Source organism: Cupressus sempervirens, chromosome 9, assembly GCF_028749045.1.
Source record: "Cupressus sempervirens isolate cs-2001-9-10 chromosome 9, ASM2874904v1, whole genome shotgun sequence".
Classification (NCBI taxonomy): Eukaryota; Viridiplantae; Streptophyta; class Pinopsida; order Cupressales; family Cupressaceae; genus Cupressus; species Cupressus sempervirens.
The window spans coordinates 772,979,032-772,992,800 of record NC_143126.1 but is presented as its reverse complement, the minus strand read 5'-3'; the positions used below and the strand labels follow the sequence as shown (position 1 = coordinate 772,992,800).

At 32.1% G+C, this 13,769-nt stretch overlaps 1 pseudogene; it reads right to left on the bottom strand.

The window, feature by feature from the left end:
* Nucleotides 1–246: 246 nt before the first annotated feature.
* On the bottom strand, nucleotides 247–987 carry LOC149540994 (large ribosomal subunit protein uL3-like; annotated as a pseudogene).
* Nucleotides 988–13,769: the final 12,782 nt, after the last annotated feature.

The following is a 13,769-nucleotide window of genomic DNA, read 5'->3' as shown; positions in this document are numbered from 1 at the left end:
CATTACATCAACTACAAAAAATTTAATATTATAAAGCCAAATCACTATAGAAAACATAATAAATTAATAAGATCATTTAGGCTATCTTGTAAAGACTACCCTCAACCTATTCTTGATTACTTATACACACAAATATCTTAACTAGTTGTGGATGGATCCTATATTTCTATAAAATGATTAGGCTACCCTAAAACTATTCTTGGTTACTTATACACACAAATACCTTAACCAGTTGTGGATAATACCTTAACTCGAAGTCACAACTCACTTATTAGGACTAGTACAACATCCTTTGATCATGATATAATCATCCTTCACAATATCATAGTGAGGGAATCCACCTATTGGAGTGATATCCTTCTCAGTCTAGTCAAAATCAGTGACTGTAGTGTGAGATTCCTGGTCTCACTTGCCAATATTATAGATCTTCTTATTCATTTCAATATGATGCTGGTATCCATTTTACCTAGCCCTGACAATAGTAAAGGAAACTCTAGCTAGATGCCAAGCACCAATACAGGAAACCTTTCGCAAACCTCTATGTGTTTACAAGGCAACCTTGATACACCGCACCTAGTTACAACACCTTCATACCCTTTGCCCTTTGTAACACTAATGATATTAATTATTTCATCTTTCTAGAAAAGAGCATCAATGGGTACCTCCTCAAAAAAGTTGTATGCATAATCTACTTTTTCTGGGATTGTTCCACCATTTACTTAGATTTCCATCAGGTGAGCCTTCTTCTACTTCAACCCTTTCATCTTCTTCACGTACAAAATAATATAAATATGAAAATCCTACCTATATGAATAGAATTTTTAAATCAATTAATAATATTGTGTCACTTTCCATGATCAAATCTAGTTTGTTACACATCATAACACAAGCATCTACTTCTAAAATTGAACGCTCTCTAGATGAAAAGCTTGGCATAAACTGTTGATCCATCCAAATCAAGACTATTGTTTTCACAAAACCCTCCATGTAAGAAATTTGTATCAGTATTGTAAAAAGAATTTCAAAAAAAAAAAACACCAATCTTAGGATCTAGAGAGACATACCATTGCCAGCAATAAAAGCGCAAGCTATTCTACATGTCATTTGAGAAAATGGGCATTCACCAACAATTTTTTTAAATTTTTTAAACCTATGTTTAATAAGAACATAAGATAAAAAATTTAAATCCTATAGGTCACTGAAGTACTTCACTAATTCCTAGATGAGGATAGTCTTTGTTGGTTTGAGGATCATAAATTGAATGACTCATCTATTCTTACTGATTTCCAATGTGTACCTACACATAGGATCCTTTGTTTGCTGCATATTGATATGCTTGGATCTGAGTGACCAAGTATTGAAGAAAAGTGTCTATGGTATCACAGATTTGAGACATAGTGAGAAGTCTCACAGTGGACCTAAGTTGATGTGCCTAGAATTTGTTTCCAAATCTATTTTATATCCTGTTGCACATTTTGACATACCAAGTTGGACATCCGAAGTTACCCTAAAAAGGTTTTAAATCCATAGAGCTATGAAAGTTTACAAATTTATATGATGCTTGAACAACAAAGCAGGGTTGTGTCATCCAAAAGTATACAGAGTTGTATTTAAACAACAAAAATTTCGTAGATTTTGATCCGAACGAACTTCTTTCCACAATGAATAAACTAAACTATATATTTCTAAAAAAATAAGACAAACCCATTAACTTAGCATGATTAAGATTCATGATAAACAACAGAATCATTTTTTGTGCTCAAATTAAAAAATAGTCATCATTTTGTTTCTTTGAAAACCTAACACTAAAAATCATAAAATTGAAACAAAACTGTAATTAACTAATCCTAATCTAAGCATAAGATTATATAGTACAACAGGAAGAGGAAAGAAGATAATGCAAACTAAGGCTAGCAATCTTGAATTTCTTGCACAATTTGCCAAATAGACAAACTTGACAAATCCAACATGTGTGCAAAACTTATGAATTAGACCAACTATGGAAGTCACTACAAGCTACAGTAACAACACTATCACATACATAGGTTGAAGAAATAACTCATAGCTGAAGTGCACAACAATATTCACTTTCCAAATGCACACAACAATATTTACTCTAATTTCAAGCTCTTCCTGCATTATTTAGTATTGACCTGTTTTTCTAATTATGAATTTCAATTTGCCATTGTAATGAAATAGAATACAGAAAAAGAAAAGTACTTGCATCACAACTTTCTACAATTATCTCTTGTTGACGAAATATTTCTAATGGGTCATCACATTTTCATTTAGGGTTCTTTTGGCTACTAGTATCAACAAATGTTATAGAATTTGTCAAGATGCTCAATTTATTAATTTAAAATTAAGATTTGTTGAGCTAGAAAAATGAATTCCTCATCTTTTCCAGAATGTTTCTTCTTTTTAAACTTTCTTCTATAAGGTTTGTCTTTGAAATTACATTGTATATGATCTTCCACTTCTTTTTCATAGTTTGTGACCATGGTGATGTTCTTCTAATCGTTCACTTCAAATTTTCCACCTTGCCATAAGCTCTGACACCAATTTTTACAACAACATGCTTGTATGATAAACAAAATAGCACTTTGAACCTGATAATGAAGACAAGAAAGGATGCAAAAAAGTCATCTTGCCTAATTTTTTACTAATTTAATATTCCTTTGCAAGAGATTGCCTTCGAGGGGGTAGAGGAGGGTAGAACTGCAATGTCTCTTTCCATTCAGCCATGTGACCACAATAGAGAAGATCCATTTTGTCAAAGTCACCTGCAGATTGTAATCAACACCAACCATGCACAACTGGAATTGAATGTGGTGAGCTCTTTCAGAACTACAAGATACTATATTTTGTTATATAATGCTTTATAGGAAGATTTCCAAATGCCTACAAAGAAAATGAAGAACTATTCAAACATCACAAAACTTGTTTAACATCTTGAGGTAGATTATTTGACTGGCTCGGAAATTAGTTCATGCCCTAGGTACAATGCAATCAACATGGAGAGATTTGCAAAATAGCGAAGAATTAGGAATGGAAAGAGCATTGGAATGAACCCATGAGATATGGGTTATAGACACTAACTTAAATACTAAATGAGATATGGGTTAATGTCAAATATGATATTAGGATGCATAGATAATAAGGAACTAGGCCCATTAGAGATGGAACATTGTATGAGTGACCACTCATGATAGCTTAGAGAAGCCATGTTCCTATTGTTAAAGATGATATCAAACATTGTTGTACCATTGGAAATCACATGTTTGGAGAAATTTTTTAGGGACTAAGGTAGTGCAAATGTTCTTTTGAACCTTCATTTTATCACTCTTTATTCTAATGGTAGAAGACTTTGTATTTTTCCTTTGTAGTAATGATTAGATGCCTCTTACAAGTACAGGGTAGTCCTATATTAGTACAAGTTCATAGGAAAAATAATAGATTTGCAATAGTATTATAGGCAACAATAACCCATACAAAATTGCTAACCAAGCATATGTGAAAATATATCAAATTCAATTAAACCTAACTAATTTTATGTAAACATAAAGGAGCATTAGAATCCTACAGACAAGTGCTCTAACTAAGTCATCTCGATGGTTTGTGAAACACAACTAAAACACAATAAGCAGTGAGGTACCAACTACATATGCTTTATATTTGTATACACAACTTTATCGGAATATTTCTATAGGCAAAAAGAAAGTGAAATCGCTTCTTAAAGGTTTGTATAGTTAGCTAGGATGATTTGGTGGTAGGGGAAAATTGCTCTGATTATTAATATCTGATTTAGAAAAGTTTCTTTGCTTTTTGAATTCTTTTAGTGGGCTCCACAAGATATCAAGTTTAACCACTCTATTGAGAAGTACAATGGCATAGCTTAAGCTGAATTTAAAATATAGCATGTATGATTCTTAGAGGTTTTATCAGTTTATATGTATAAATTTGGCTACACTTTTATTACTTGGATGATATAATACTATTATAATTATATAAAAAAACTATAGAATGATAAAAAAAAAAAAAAATTTGTGATCAATATATTTTTCTACATGTCTTGCAAATTTTACTCATGGACTCAAGGAACTTGAATGAACCACTGATGTACTAGAAGAATAGATGCCTCACTTGATCATGGAGTGAAAAATCATTCAAAGTCAAATCAAGTTTTTGTGTCAAGGGGCAATCCTGTCAAATATTTTGACTTTTCTATCATTGGTAGTGTACTGGCTAGTCTTAGGTATGCTCTTGAAGTTGCAAAACATGGGTCTGTGGTAGTCATTGTGCACAATGTGGTATTAGTGTTATTCTGGATCCTTTTGATTCCATTGAGAATCATATAAGGGATACAATTGTTCCTCGTGCATACTTATGTGATGAAGAAACTATTAAGATGAGGTGCGTGATATCTTTGAGTAGTTATCTTGATTTAAGTGGATGCATTGAACTTTAGTTTGATATGAAAATATCAATTGTAAATACTAAATAGTATATGTATACTTAATTCAACATTTTTATGTCCACATAAAGTAAGCTTAAGGTATATGCACCAAATATTTATGTTATGTTGTTTCTCATTCATATTTAATTTATTTTAAACTTTGATTACTTAAATATTTTGTACTTTCTTGAATTCTATTGTTATGGCCCATTGGTGTCACTTAAATTGTGAACCTAGAACTGATGAGATTAAGAGCTGGAGATAAGAGAGTAAAAACATTTCTAGTTTGATTTAGTTTCTATCTGGGTAGAGATTATTGACTCTCCCATAACCAACACTCATAATTCCTCATCTTAGATATACCTAGCCTTAATATTTATAGGAATACTACTGGTAGCTACTAAAATTCTTTGCAATTTTACCAATTCAAGTAACCTTAATAGCAGTGTTCCATAGGGATACATGATCCCTAAATCTTCTTATTTCCAACAGGAGGGGATCCTTAGAAGGCCAATATGCCAAGGAAATGCCATCTCCTATTATGGGATGTGTTCCTCAAAGAGGCTCGATATTTCTGAGGTGCCCTCTGCTAATGATAATATTCATAAATAAATCTTTAATCAATATGATAATATAGTTGCTTTTGAAAGTGTGTAATATTGGTGCATGGAGCTAGATATGATGTGGAATAGCAAAGAGAAAAGAATACTCAGGAAAGACTAGTGGAATGCTCAAAATATAAACAAATGAATACTTAGTGCACAAACTTCTTTACATATAAGGTGTAGAAAAAAAAAATCTAGATAGCTTGGAGTGTTCCATAGATCCATAGAGCTTCAAGTGCATGCACATCATCTTGTACAATGTTTTTGGTAGGAAATTTATATAATAGTAATACATATTTATCATTTTTACTAACCATTATTATATATTGTAGATTATAATTTATTTATTTTATTATCATCATTTCCATTATATATATATATATATATATATATATATATATATATATATATATATATATAGTGTGTGTGTGTGTGTGTGTGTGTGTGTGTGTGTGTGTGTGTGTGCATGTGCACGCCACTGTCACAGTTTACGTCTGACCAATTTCTAACTCTAGTTTCATTGATAAGTAGGAGATGATTTCCACAGCTAGTCAAATTGTGATGTGAATATCAGGATTTAACTGTGTGATTTTTGAGTCAAACTCAATGACCCATGTTTCATGAGTAGTGATTCAACATGAATCCATCTCTCATGAGAATAAATGGAACACTTAGCACTCTAGTTTCATTACTGGAATTTGATGGAAAATGTTTACTCTATGATTATATTTGTGATCCTCTAACACCCACTGCATTCAAATGGAAAATGATGAATACCATAGGACATAGATGTCTTAAGATTTCTAAAGGAAATATCAAATAAGTAAGGAACACATAGTATACAACCAAACAAATAATAGAGAACTGAGTATCACAAATCTTTGGACATGGTGAGGTTGTAATTCAGGGCACTAAGAGATTCTAATATGATAAAATATTTAAAAAGCTCTATGCAAAAAGAAAGTCGAATAGTATCTCATCAGAATAGTATGTACACTTCCCTACCTATAACAACACTATTTGTGTGCTTCCTCGAGATCAAATTTGGAACTATTCACCCTAATCCAGTTGATAGCACCTTCACTCAGAACATCATAAAAATTGAATCAATTCAGTATTTGCTCAAGCCCAACCCCATATGAATGAGACAAAGATGTCTTTACCAAAATCACTTCCATTAAGAACACTGTATTCCACAACTAAAGCCATAAATATATAATACTAGAGTAACTACCTTACTTATAGTCATAACAACAAGTGCACTAAGAGCACTAGACAAGACAATGGACTTTGGATGACACATTTCCATGAGTGCAACAATAATGAAAGTCTCATCTCCAATCTTGTAGGGAAAAAAATATGTAATCAACATACTAGAAGTCTTAAAAGTCATTCTACAAGAAGAAATTATGGTGCAATGATCCTAGTGAATTCAATTTAAAAGAAAAATGTTCAAAATAAGAATACTACCTCACTAACAATGATCATAGACAAACTTGCAAAAAAACCATCAAGAACACCTAGTCCAGGGGATTCCAAAGCACCATTAATTATATCTATCTTCTCCATAATTGAGCCTTTTTGCATTAAGTCTAAAGCCAACTACAAAATATCCATCACAAATCGCATTCAAAGGAAAGAGAAAAACAATGGTTTCAGTATACCATCAACTAATATATGAAGGTAAGAGCCTTGAGGGAACCTGCTTGTAGGCTATTTCATGCCCCCTTGACATAGTAAATCTATCATCATTCTTAAGATTAGTGACTAGGAGAGAAGTAATGAATTAGGACATATGTATTATGAATCAATGATTGTTCCTTAATTTTATTTAAAAGCATAGTGACATACGATTACTCATTGGGAATTAGAATTTTCTACTAGGGAATGTCACAAAATGCCATTCCAAAGTGATCAAAAGCTTTTTTGTATCTGAGTTTCAATACATTCTATGCAAGCACCCTCCAAAGTACACTTAATAATCAATCCATGAAAAACATAATGCAATCATTAGCATATAAGCACAGGTTGCCTTAGAAGCAGGATCTTGATCGACATATCGAATGTGAACATTCTTGATTTTTACTGGAATGTTGTCAATAATCTAACCAAGATGCATAAACATAAATCAGCAATAAACCTTGAAGACAATCAAATATTTAGATAGCACAAAATGTTCCAAGAAATAAGTGGTGTCTCAAAACTAAAGCAATGTTGACCAGAAATTATTTTTGCTCACATACTATATGGAAATTGTCAAAAATGAATAAGCATAAGTCCTAAACTCACCTTTACTGAATGTTGGGAAATGAAAGATCGGCCAACTTGATTATTTGATACAATCAAACAAAAAAATTAAAGATCTTCTCAAAAGTAAAATAGGTATTAGAACATTATGTATTATCACCTATATTATTAACCCAATACCTTCATAGATTTAATTTCATAACTTCACTACCTTTTGGAGCTATGAATCAACCACAATTTATCCTCACTAAGAAGAATGTTAAAATTCAATAAGTTGTAGAGTCATTCTCATTTTCCATAAAAATGGCTAATTCAATGAAAATAGATTTTCTCATAGAAAATAAAATGCATTATGGGCACCTCAATAGCTTTTGTCAAGCACACTAGACCTTTTTTAAAGCAATGGCCAATAGACCAAAGTAATAATTACCACAAACATGTCTTGACAACTTTGCAAGGTCTACTATTAAAAGATTTTCTCTCTTTCTAGCCCATTCTCTAACCTCTACAACCTCTACACCCCACTATTATCATTCCAAAAATCACAAATGTAATTGAGAAACATTATGAGAATCTGACATATTCCTAGTCTTTAACCTAGCAGGATCATTGGTAGTTACTACAGATTTGTATCTAGGATATTGTAGCACTATTACATCTACACTTCCATACAAGAAAATTATTCCAAATGTATCAATACTTTCACAAAGTTACAATGCAAAATCTATCAAACAACGCCTCTGAATCACTTCTTTTTCAAGTGCATATGAATACATCTTCCAAAGCAATAATTATTGGGTCCCAACCAAGTTTAGTCTGGGAAATCTTAATGCTCAGTTTCCCAATCACCCCTATTAGTCAAACCATGGTCAAAGCTCTTTCAATTTCTTTAGTATGAAGGCATTTATAGTCAAAATCTCTTACATGCAAAAAGATAAAATTTATAATGTCATTCAGCTGCATGTCAACAGATATATCCTATGATAGAGATGAGAATTTATTAACAAACTCTTGACATTGACTAGTAGTAGCATAGCAGCCTTTAAATTGTCAAATGTCTCGGTGCTGATTACAAAAGAATTTCCATCAATTGGTGATAATTATCCATTAAATTTACAAATAAAAAGAGAGTAGTATGGATATATTTTCAATAGAAAGTTAAACTTTTCCTAGAAATATTGTTACCTTTTAGCAGAAGAACCAATAAAAACATGACAATTTAACCAAACAATGTAATTGGCAAAACATAATGTATCACGATAACACTATAATTTCATGCATTTTTTCTTCTACTCTTCTTTAGGACCACTCTTCTAGGAATTTTCAAGGTCAATTATATTGAAATTGAATAGTAGTGAAGGCCAAGCATACAAACAGGCTAGGTTTTATAATTTATTTGAACTTGCAATAGAAATAGAAACTCAGTATGTTTCCTTCACACAAGTTTTTTTGTTTTCATCCATTTTTGCAAAATCAAGAAATAAAAAAGTCATATCCTCAATTGTGGCTTCATCTTATGATGATGTGATTGAAGGTTATCAATTGAACCTTGAGAATTAAAACATATTTAATGTCATATGTACCTATACTATGGAAAAGCATGTTGTTCTATTTGTAGATAGTTTGAACAATAAACGTTTTTCTTCTCTTTACTATGGAGTTAGTACCAATAGTCATCAGGGCATCTTGAATTGCATAATTTTGTTTTGATAAAGGATAATCATATAGTTCAGCCTTGCCTTACCTATATCATTCATATTGGATTAGTGTGCAAATATCTCCTCTTTTTCTACTTTGCAGGTTTACTTCAGCTATTCATTTAGCACTTGTTCAAAAAAATGTAGTCCAATTTATTTTGGTACTTAGGATTCTTAAAAGTCTGCTTGGTTAAATTATAAATAGGAACAATGAAGAATGTCGTAGAGTAATTTTAATTTTTAAAATATTTCTATTACACTTATGTACTAAATACAATATTTATTTGGACACTCTTCCATGATAAAACATACAATTGGTCATTTTGTTTTTGCTTTTATTATGAGAATGTATATTTATGCATGAGAGATGTAATGCATGATAGATCAATAAATTTTGTTCTATCTCCACATTCACTTTAGAGGGGAGGGAAATACATGACATTTGGTAAATCAATATCGTTGAAATAATTGTTTTTAGCATTGGTGCTCATCCAACTATTGTTTATATTTGGCCAATTTGGACAATATTTGGTTTCATAAATATTTTTATCAGTTTCCTTTATCTAGAGAGAGGTCTAGATATTTACAAGGAATTTATCCTTTTCTATTGTTTAGAACATTTAATATCACTTATGTTTTCTATTTTGGGTTTTGAATTGAAAAAGAGAACTTCTAATTTTTAGGACTAACCCATTGCCATGAGACTTGAGTACTTGTTTAACATATTTTTGAGCTCTTTTGCATCCTATACCCCTCTTTCCCTGAACACCATTGTGTCATCAGTGAATTGCTAATGAGTAATGGGTGCCATTTCCTTCGTCACTTTTATCCCCTTAATTTGATTTCTTTTCTAAGCTCTAGCTTAAGATTTTCCTAGTGCTTCTACCATTATGATGAATAAAAGGGGTGAAATTGGATCACGTTGCCTTAATCCTCTAGATATACCAAAGTGGCTTTCTAATGATCCCTTAATCAAAACGTAAACTCTTGGGCTAGTATTTCATTTATAACTAAGGTTTAGCCATTGTTTTGAAAAGCCAAAAGTCTAAGCATTCACAAAGGAAGTGCCATTCTACTTTAGCACAGGCTTTTGTAATGTTTAATTTTATTAATATACTAGGCTTCTAATTTTATTTGAATGGTGTAGATTACTTCATGTGCTATTATTGCTCCATCAAAGATGGATCTTTCAAGGACAAATCTTGTTTGTTCACAAGAAATTTTTTCTCCAAGAATTTTCTCAATTCTATTGGCTGGGGCTTTAGTGAATCTTATTTTATAGTGTTCCATAAAGAGATTGGTATTAAGTCATCAAGTTGTTTAGATTTCTCTTTTTTGGGGATTAAGGTGATAAATGTATTATTGATCTCTGTTAGAATTCTCCCTAAATTTTTCATATTTTCTATCACTTCTACTAGTTCATCCCCTAGAAATTCCAAGATTTTGAAAGAAGAATTCTAGAAAACCATTGGGGGCCTGGAGCTTTTTCTAGATGTAATTGATTCTCTAGATTCAATACTTTTTCTGTTTCTAATTTTATGAATTTCTATTTGAGCATCTTGTTTTGTTCTACTATTTTTACCTTGTGGATATTTGATAACATGTCCTTTTTGGCTTCTAGATCCGACCCTTCCCCATTCAATATATTTTGGTAATAATACACCATCTCTTTGGTTATCTCTAAAGGCTTGTCTTATTGATTCAATTCATGTTCCTTCTTTTTTTCCTTCCTCTAGCCAAGGTTCTCTAGATATTTGTGTCTAAAAAAATTCTTATTTGGCTAATATGTCTTCATATCTATTTCAGAGTTAATTTTTCTTTTAGCTACTTAGTCTGATCCATACCTTTCTTTATTACCTCATTGTTTGACTTCTCTATGTCTTCTTCAATCTGTTCTTTTAATTCAAAAATATTTGTCAAACTATTCTTAATTTTAGATGAGCATATTTTTCTTCATAGGTTTTAGTTTTGATTTAAAACAAAAAATCTTGGATCCCACCAACTTTTATCCTTTCCACCATTGTTCTTCTATTTTGATGAAACTCTCATCTCTCAGCCACATGTTCTCAAACTTAAAAGGACACCTAGTGAAGTTTCTCTCATCTTTTAGCTACATTTTGGACTCTACTATCTTGGGTCCTCTTGGGTTTGCTATGGGTTCACCCAGGTTCACTCTAGCAAGGACTCGCATGAACCTGCAATCCAAACTAAGGACCCTGCTCAAACTTGCAATAAACCTGGATGCGCATTCAGACTTGTGTGAACCTAGACTCAAATCTAGGCAATAGGGGACAAATTTGGCTTCTTAGATAATAGTTCTATGAGAAAATATGCTATTGTAACTCATTTTGGAGATTTACTTGTTTTGAATACTTTAGTATTAAAATTGGATTGCCAGTCTAAAAATAGGAAGTTGTCACCTTCAAAAAACATTGGTTTTCCACTTAGAAATTCATTTTTCATTGATTCCTTTTTGCAATCTATTATTAAAAATTACCTGCAAGAGTAGAGTGATACTTACCTAGCTTGGGAACATATGTTTCCACCATTTCACAATACCATCTATTGATTGCCCTTTCCTACTCCATTTGGTACATATCCCATGCTTTTTAGAGGGATTCCATCTAGATTATATAACAATAATGTGGATGATAAATGCAATGTAATCTCCTCTTTGGAACTTTCTATGGGGACTTCTGAGGGGTTTCCTCTTTTAATGCCAGTTAATTACTTTTGAAATGCTACCACCATGGATAGGGTTTTAGATTGCTAATCTTTTTAATATTGCAAATAATGGTGTATGGATGGAGCTGCCCATTGAACTAGGTTTGCTATTTTAAAGGCCATTATTATGATGTAACTTTTGAATAATTGGTATTTCCTTTGTGATGAGCTGGTACATTTTGATAGTACTTTGCATTTGTCTTCCATAGTTGTCCCAGAAGGATCTTGTTAGCTCTTGTTGCATACGAGGAATAATTAACAGTATCCTATTTTCTCTAGTAGCAACTAATCCTGTATTATAGTTCCAATGGCTATTTTCTATCTTTGCCATGCGTTTGAGTTTCCTCCCCAACATGGTTTGCCATTCCACATTTGGGAAGGTCATGGGAAAAAATCAAGCATCTTGTAATTAATTTTATATTATGCTCATTGTTGGCTTGCTAAATTTCACATTATTTAGAGTTGTAACTACTTCCACATTGTTTTTAATACTCTCCTTAAATTTAGTATAATATTGTTTTAAAAAATCAGTAAATAGTAGTCAAGGAAAATGGCACAGTACTTGGCTTGCACCTAGTACCAAACTTCAAATTTAAGAGATACAAAACTCTGCAAGTTGCATCTATCCTTAAGCTTACAATACATATATAAAGTTTCAAAGCTTTCAAAAAATATGAGATGCGATCTCTCATCTTATCATCTAGAAATGGAAGAGATCTAGTAAAACCCCTAAAACTCTCATTTGTAACTTTTCATTTTTTCTTGATTTAAAGATGAAGGAATGCTTCTAGTGATATGCATGCAACTACCCCAATAGCGAGAAAAAGGGAGAAGTTGGGGGGCACAAGTAAAAAATGTAGAAGAAAACAATGTGAATGAAATGCCAAATTAAGAAAACCCTTACACTAGCTCCTTCGCTCGCTCCAACAATCAAATCAAAAATGATTTTTCATTTCAAAGTTAAGCCCGTGTTGGTTGAAATTTCAACCAACACAGGCTTAGATTTAAAAAAATGAAAATTTTCCTTTACAATTTGACCAACCAAAACCTTTTTAATTGATGGTCAAAATTTTGGTAGATATTTGAGGTCAAATGTAGTAGTGACACAACCCTCATCACTGAGTTGCCCTACTAAAATTAAATTCCTACTCAACCTTGGAACATGTCTTACCTCATGTAGTAGCCAATGATTCCCATTCTGCAACTTAATCTTAACTTTTCCCTTTTCAAAAATCTAATAAGGTTCATTATCCCCCAGAAAAACAAGTCCAAAATCCCCTTGGACATAATCAATGAAATAACCTCTATGAGGTGTAACATGAAATGAAGCACCAGAATCTAAAACCCATGAATCATCAACACTTTCTAAAGACAAAAGAAAAGCATCCTCTTTGGATTTTTCACTTACCACATTTGCCTCCTTGTCTCCATCTAGTTTATCTCCTTCATTTTTCTTTCGATTCCAACAATCTTTCTTTTTGTTCCCTGGTTTCCCATAGTACCATCATTCATTCGGTCCTCTTGATTGAGACCTCCTCCCCTTTGACTTTCCTCTTGATTTCCCATGATTTCTAGAGTTACTTCCTCTCTTAGTCATTCTGCCCCTACTTTGTGCATTCAAAGCACTTCCTGATGTAGATCCACCTAAGGTTTTCCTACAAGTTTCCTCACTCAAAAGAACACCAATCACATCATCACATTTTAGGATACTAGATCTAGGAACAAAATTACTCACAACCATTACCAAGCCATTCCAGCTTTCAGGCAAAGAACAAAAAATCAAGAGAGCCCTAATTTCTTCATCAAAATTGATACCCACAGAACATAACTACTTAGTAATAGTATTAAACTCATTTAAATGATCTACAATAGATCCACCTTCTACCATTTTCATATTAAATAAATGCTTCATGAGAAATACCTTGTTTGAAGCGAAGGGCTTTTCATTTAGTTTTGCTAGGGTTTGCATCAATCTTCTATCATCTTTTCTTTTTAATATTAAATGCCATTGATGGTGCTAGGCATAACCAAATTCTTTTG